This window comes from Moschus berezovskii, chromosome 26, assembly GCF_049115385.1.
Source record: "Moschus berezovskii isolate FMDL1 chromosome 26, NW_MosBer_1.0, whole genome shotgun sequence".
NCBI lineage: Eukaryota > Metazoa > Chordata > Mammalia > Artiodactyla > Moschidae > Moschus > Moschus berezovskii.
The window spans coordinates 18,878,137-18,884,160 of record NC_142485.1 but is presented as its reverse complement, the minus strand read 5'-3'; the positions used below and the strand labels follow the sequence as shown (position 1 = coordinate 18,884,160).

General features: G+C 46.2%; 1 pseudogene; it reads right to left on the bottom strand.

Moving 5' to 3' along the window:
* Positions 1-4,823: 4,823 nt before the first annotated feature.
* On the bottom strand, positions 4,824-5,549 carry LOC148773751 (small ribosomal subunit protein eS6 pseudogene; annotated as a pseudogene).
* Positions 5,550-6,024: the final 475 nt, after the last annotated feature.

Here is a 6,024-nt window from a genome sequence, read left to right as displayed (position 1 = left end):
TCCTGCATGCACAGCATAGCCAAAAATAAATAAATAATACAAATAAAATGTAGGTGCTGATTCCGGCAGCCGGGGTTGGGACCTGAGAATCAGCATTTCTTACCAGCCTTCAGGGGGTAGCAGAGCTCTGGTCCAGACAACACTTTGAGCAGTGAGGCCTGACCCCAGGGAACCTTGTTACAGAAACACAGAGCCACCCAGGGCACACCTGAAGGCTTTGTCCTCTGCCCCGCTCTGTAAGGCTCCTCGTCCTCTCCATGGACCTGGGCTCTTCTCGTCACCCCAGCGCTCCAGGTCGACACCCCTGTCCTTGAACAGCACGTTCACCATGCCTCCTTCCCACTGAAAGCCTACTGCATGCATAATAATAGTAACAGCAACTGCTCCCCTCCTCACGGCACTGTGCTAAGTATCAATAGGTATTCCATGCCCACTGTGTGCATCACATCAGTCGTGTCCAACTCTTTGGGACCCTTTGGACTGCAGCCTGCCAGGCTCCTCTGCCCATAGGATTCTCCAGGCAAGAACGCTGGAGAGGGTTGCCATTTCCTTCTCCACTCCATGACCGTCTGTCGTCACAAATGAGGTCGACGAACATCATAACCGTGATCAAGGTGGGGACCGCAAGGCTCCGGGAAGGCTAACCTTTCCAAGGTCACAGTCAGTGGGGGATGCAGCTGGGGCATCTCCTCACTGCCCTGTGCTGCCACCCCATCCATGACACGGGTGGCAGCTGCTAGCAAGGAACGGAAGAGCAGGGTGCCTTCATGGACTCTGGGCGTAACTCTGGAACCCGTGCCTGAGTCACTGTATATAGGACTCTACCCGCACCCAACAGGTTCCCTGCATCTGGGACATGGGAACTGGAGCCATGGGGGTCTGAAAATGAGTGGAGCAGGGTTATCTTCCATCCACGCTGCTGGGAGAAGACCCAAGGGGTGATAATCCTCAGATCATGAGGCTTTGGGAAAGACAAGCTGTTAGGGGAAAATCGGCTTATCTCTGAAAGCGGCCCTGGATAACCTTTGCTTCCACCTTTAGCCCTGGCATTCCTTTTTTTTTTTTTGGGTAGAAGAGTAAAGAGTTAGGGAAGCAGCTATTTTCTCCAGAATCTTTTATGCTTCTCTGTTTACCACAGTGATCAGAAGTGGGGACATAGGTCCCTTACCTCCAAACATAGCGAACGTCCAGTGAGCTCTTGTTATCTTGCGTGCATACCCACGTACACACACGCAGATGCGTGCACACACACGCGACTTGCCAAGCAAAGACAGGACTCAGACATGGAAGCATGGAAGAGGGGGAATGTGTCCACACTTGTGACAACAATCTTGTAAAAAGAATTTCATCTGCCTACATCTCCTTTTTTTCTGGCTCACCATGTGGTGTGCCTGCGTAGTTCCCTGTCCAGGGATCTCACCCTAACCCCTTCCATTGGGAGTTTGGAGTCTCAACCACTGGACTGTTGATATCTCCTTTTTTAAAACTGACTGTTAAAGCATTTATTATTATTTATACATTTTTGGCTGTGCTGGGTCTCCGTTGCTGCAAAGGCTTTTTTTTTCTAGCTGCAGCGAGTGGGGTTACCCTAGTTGCGGTGCACGGGTCTCTTACTGGAGTTGCTTCCCTATTGCGGAGTGCAGGCTCTAGGGTATTCGGGCTTCAGTAGTTATGATTCCTGGGCTCTAGAGCGCAGGCTCAGTAGCTGTGGTCCATGGGCTTGGTTGCCGCATATCCAGTGGGATCTTCCTGGATCAGAGATCGAACTCATGTCTCCTCCATCAGCTGGCAGACTTTTTACCACTGAACCATCAGGGAAACCCTTTTTGCCAAATGACTTTTACAAGTTTTTTTTTTTAATTGATTTTTTTTTTTACTTCCAGTTTTGTTAAGACATAACTGACGCACAGCACCATATAAGTTTAAGGTGTACAGTGTAACAATTTGACTTACATATGCAGTGATTATCATAATAAATTTAGTGAACGTACATCATCTCATATAGGTGTGACATAAAAAAATAGAAACAAATCGTTTTCGTTCTGATAAGTGCTCTTAGGATTTATTGTCTTAACTTTCGTATGTAACATATGGCAGGGCTAATTATATTTATCGTGTTGTGCATTACATACCTGGCACTTATGTATCTTGTAACTAGAGATTGGTCCCTTTTGACCCTCTTCATACAGCCCCCTCCCCGACTCCCTCCTATGTCTGCTTCTTTATCATTAATGTGAGTCTTGAGCTCCTCTCACTTCATTAAATTTACTGTAAAAATTATCAACCGTGCTCATCTTTTTTTCCTGCATTCTTGGTTCTCTGCAGCTCAGTCTGAGCTCTCCTCCAGGCCCCCCGGGGAACCAGTCATCTCTTGGAAATAAACCATCTGATACCCTCAATCTTTGCCTCAAGTGCTTGTTTCATCACCTCACTTTAGTCAAAATCTGGCTTTATCTGCAGGAGGATACGTTCCTCCTCTTTTTGCACAGCATTCCATACACATACCTCCTTTCCCCACCCTCCCCATTCCAACCTGACATGGGTCTCCTTCTGCCTGCTTCCCCGGTTCCTCTTCCTGACTATTTTTTGGTCCATCATCAACTCTAAGGAAGTCCACGTGACTGTGTTTCTTCAGCTTCCCCAGTCCTTCTTCCTGCCTGCCACCCTCTAGGGTATTCTTCAGATGTCTCTTGCTCCTCACCATTCTAGAAACACCCATAGATCTTTTCTTATAGTTCCTCAGCCTCCTCGGGTTGAGAGAGCTTTATCTGCACTGCTTAATGTCATCAAGACACAGGCAGATAATCAAACAGGATCTCTCCTGGCCCACACTCTGAAGCCTGGAAATTCTCCATTGGGCTCTGCAGGCTCTCACATTCCCCCCCATCCCTACTGAACCCTTCTCACTGTTTCCTTTCTTTAAAAAAAAAATCATTTATTTATTTGGCTGTGCCAGGTCTTAGCTGTGACAAGTGGGACCCTTAGTTGTGGCAGGCGGGATCTAGTTCTTGGGCCAGGGAGGAAACCTGGACCCCCTGCACTGGGAGTGCGGAGTCTCAGCCACTGGACCTCCAGGGAAGTCGCCCCTTCTCCTTGTTGATTGAATGTCCTGGCTTTCCTTGCTTCTTCACCCAGGCTGGAAAATTCCCACTTCTGAATCACGCAGTCCCCCGTGTAATCTGTTCCCAACCTCCACCGTTTCTACAAGGGTCTCCCTGTGTGCCTCTGTTTTTTTATTCTTTTGCGTTTGTCTTTCGCAGGCTCCCTGAGGTCCCTGTGCTGGGGAACCTGCACCTTTTACCTTCTCTCCTCTGCTGTGAGGCCACCACTGTGGAGCCTAGTTCCTGGTTTTACTTCTAGTTCTTACCAGTTAGTCTCAAGGAAGATGTCAATGATTCAATGCTCCAGTCACTCCTCAAACCCTGCACTAGAGGAGGAAATGGCAACCTACTCCAGTCCTCTTGCCTGGAGAATCCCATGGACAGAGGGGCCTGGCGGGCTACAGTCCCTGGGGTCACAAAGAGTCAGACATGACTGGGCGACTAAACAACAATATACTCCCCACAGGGCCTGTCTCAGCCTTAATTTCGCCCCGTGGGTCCCCAATCCGTCCCTGTTCCCTGCTCTTCAGATATCATTCTGGACTGAAAACCCTGTGATTATCTGAAGTAAGGAGTTTCCTCATTTCCCCCATTCCCTGTTGGCCTTCTCCTAGTCAGAACATTTATTATTTTCAGCTTGGCACACTGTAAGAACCTCCTAGCTGCATGATCCCATCATCTCCTCCACTCCAACCTACTGTTCAAAGACCACATTCCTGTCTAGATTAAAAATCTTCATTTTTCCCCACTGAGGCTCAATGCTTTGACCTACCGGGCATGCCTAATTTTCACACATACCCCACTTTGCTGCTTAATCTTTGCTCATGTTCTTTTCTCTTTTTTTTTTTTTTAAGATTTTTTTTTTTTTTTATGTGGACCATTTTTAAAGTCTTTTATTGCGTTTGTTACAACATTGCTTCTGTTTTATGTTTTAGTTTTTTGGCTGCGAAGCATGTGGCATCTTAGCTCCCCTACCAGGAATCGAACCTGCACCCCCTGCATTGGAAGGTGAAGTCTTAACTACTGGACTTCCAGGGAAGTCCCTTTTCTCCATCTTGAGGGCCTTCTCTCCTTCGTGGCCACATGAGCAAAACTCATCTTACCTTAGAAGCAAGTTCAAAAGCCATCTCAGACAGGAAGTTGCCCCTAAACCCTCCCTGTAGAAGTGATTTCTCCCATCTTTACTTTCCTACAGCTTTTTGGTCCTCTTAAAACTTTTATAATTTTCCACCCTGTATTATGGTTGACACACAGAACTGTAAGTCCTTTAAGGGTGTGCATCCTTGTCTGTTAATCTCTGCATGCCCCCCTACAAGCAGCACAGCACAGGACACAATGCTGGAGTACTCAGGATGCTTTTATTACAAATGACAGGAACCTAGCTAACAGGCAAGAGAATGTATTAGCTAAACAAACACAGCAGGTCACAAAGAGGGAGGGACAGGGAAAGAACTACTCTGATTGGTCCAACCGAGGTCTTCCTTCCATCAATCAGCCTGGCCAGTTGATTGGACGACTCAGCCTTTCAGGAGCTCACTCCTGGGTTCTGCAGCTGTTTTTTAGAAAAGAGGAATTTTCATGAGCCAGGCAGGCACCCCAAGAATTATAGCATTCTTTTTCTTCTTTTTTTTTTTTTTAAATGTACTATAGTTGATTTACAATGCCTTTTTTTTTTTTTTTTTTTGATGTCTGATCTTATTTATTTGTTACTCTTAGAACATCTCATTTTTGACTGGACTCAGACTTTGATGGACAGCCTCCATCTCTTGGCAATCTCTTCCTGCTGTTTTTCTTTGGCCTCCTTCATTCTCTTGGCCAAAAGTTCAGCATATTCTGCAGCCTCTTCTTTATTTTTCTTAGCACGCTGTTTCTTCAGAGCACCGAGCCGGCATTTGTGGTGCAGAACTCGTGGAGTCACGAGACGCTGAATCTTGGGTGCTTTGGTCCTAGGTTTCTTACCGTCTTTGTTTAGGGGCTTTCACACAACATACTGGTGGACATCATCTTCTTTAAAGAGGTTGAAAAGTTTGCGGATTCTGCTAGCTCTTTGGGGACCCAGGCAACGAGGCACTGTAGTATCAGTGAGTCCAGGAATAGCCTTCTCCCCTTTTTTCACCATGACCAAATTGAGAACAGTCAGGTTGGCATCCACGATGCAGCCCTGTACAGATTTGAGCTTTCCCGCTCCAGTCCGCCTTGGCCTGTAACAGGAATGCCCCTGACTCAGTAGCAGCGAACGCGGCCATGGGTCAAGACACTCTGCTTCATGGGGAAACCCTGCTTGTCGTTCCCGCCACTGGTTCGGACCACATAACACTTCCATTCTTCACCCAGAGCGTCAGCAGCACCTTCTGTGGCCATTCACTTCTCATAGAAGGTAGGAAGTTTTCGTTCATCGTCCACTTCAATGAGCTTCTGGCAGCCAGTGGCCGGGAATGAGATGTTCATTCAGCTTCATTCTGAAGCGGCCGACAGCCTCCGAGGTGCCAGGAAAAAGAGCTACAATGCTATGTTAGATTCTGATATACAGCAAAGTGACTCATATATATATGTGTGTATATATATATAATTTTATTTTTAATTCTAGGTTATTACAAGATATTGAATATAGTTCCCTGTATTATACAGTAGGACCTTGTTGTTTATTTTATATATTAAAGTGTGTATCTGCTAACTTCCAAACTCCTAATTTATCCCTCCCCCAGCTCTCCTCTTTGGTAACAATAAGTTTGTTTTCTATGTCTGCGAGTATTTCTGTTTTGTAAATAAGTCCATTTGTGTCATATTTTAGATTCCATATATGAGTGATAGCATATGATATTTGTCTTTCTCTGTCAGATTTACTCCACTTAGTATGATAATCTCGAGGTCCAACCATGTTGCTGCAAACGGCATTGTTTCATTTTTTATGGTTGAGTAGTAT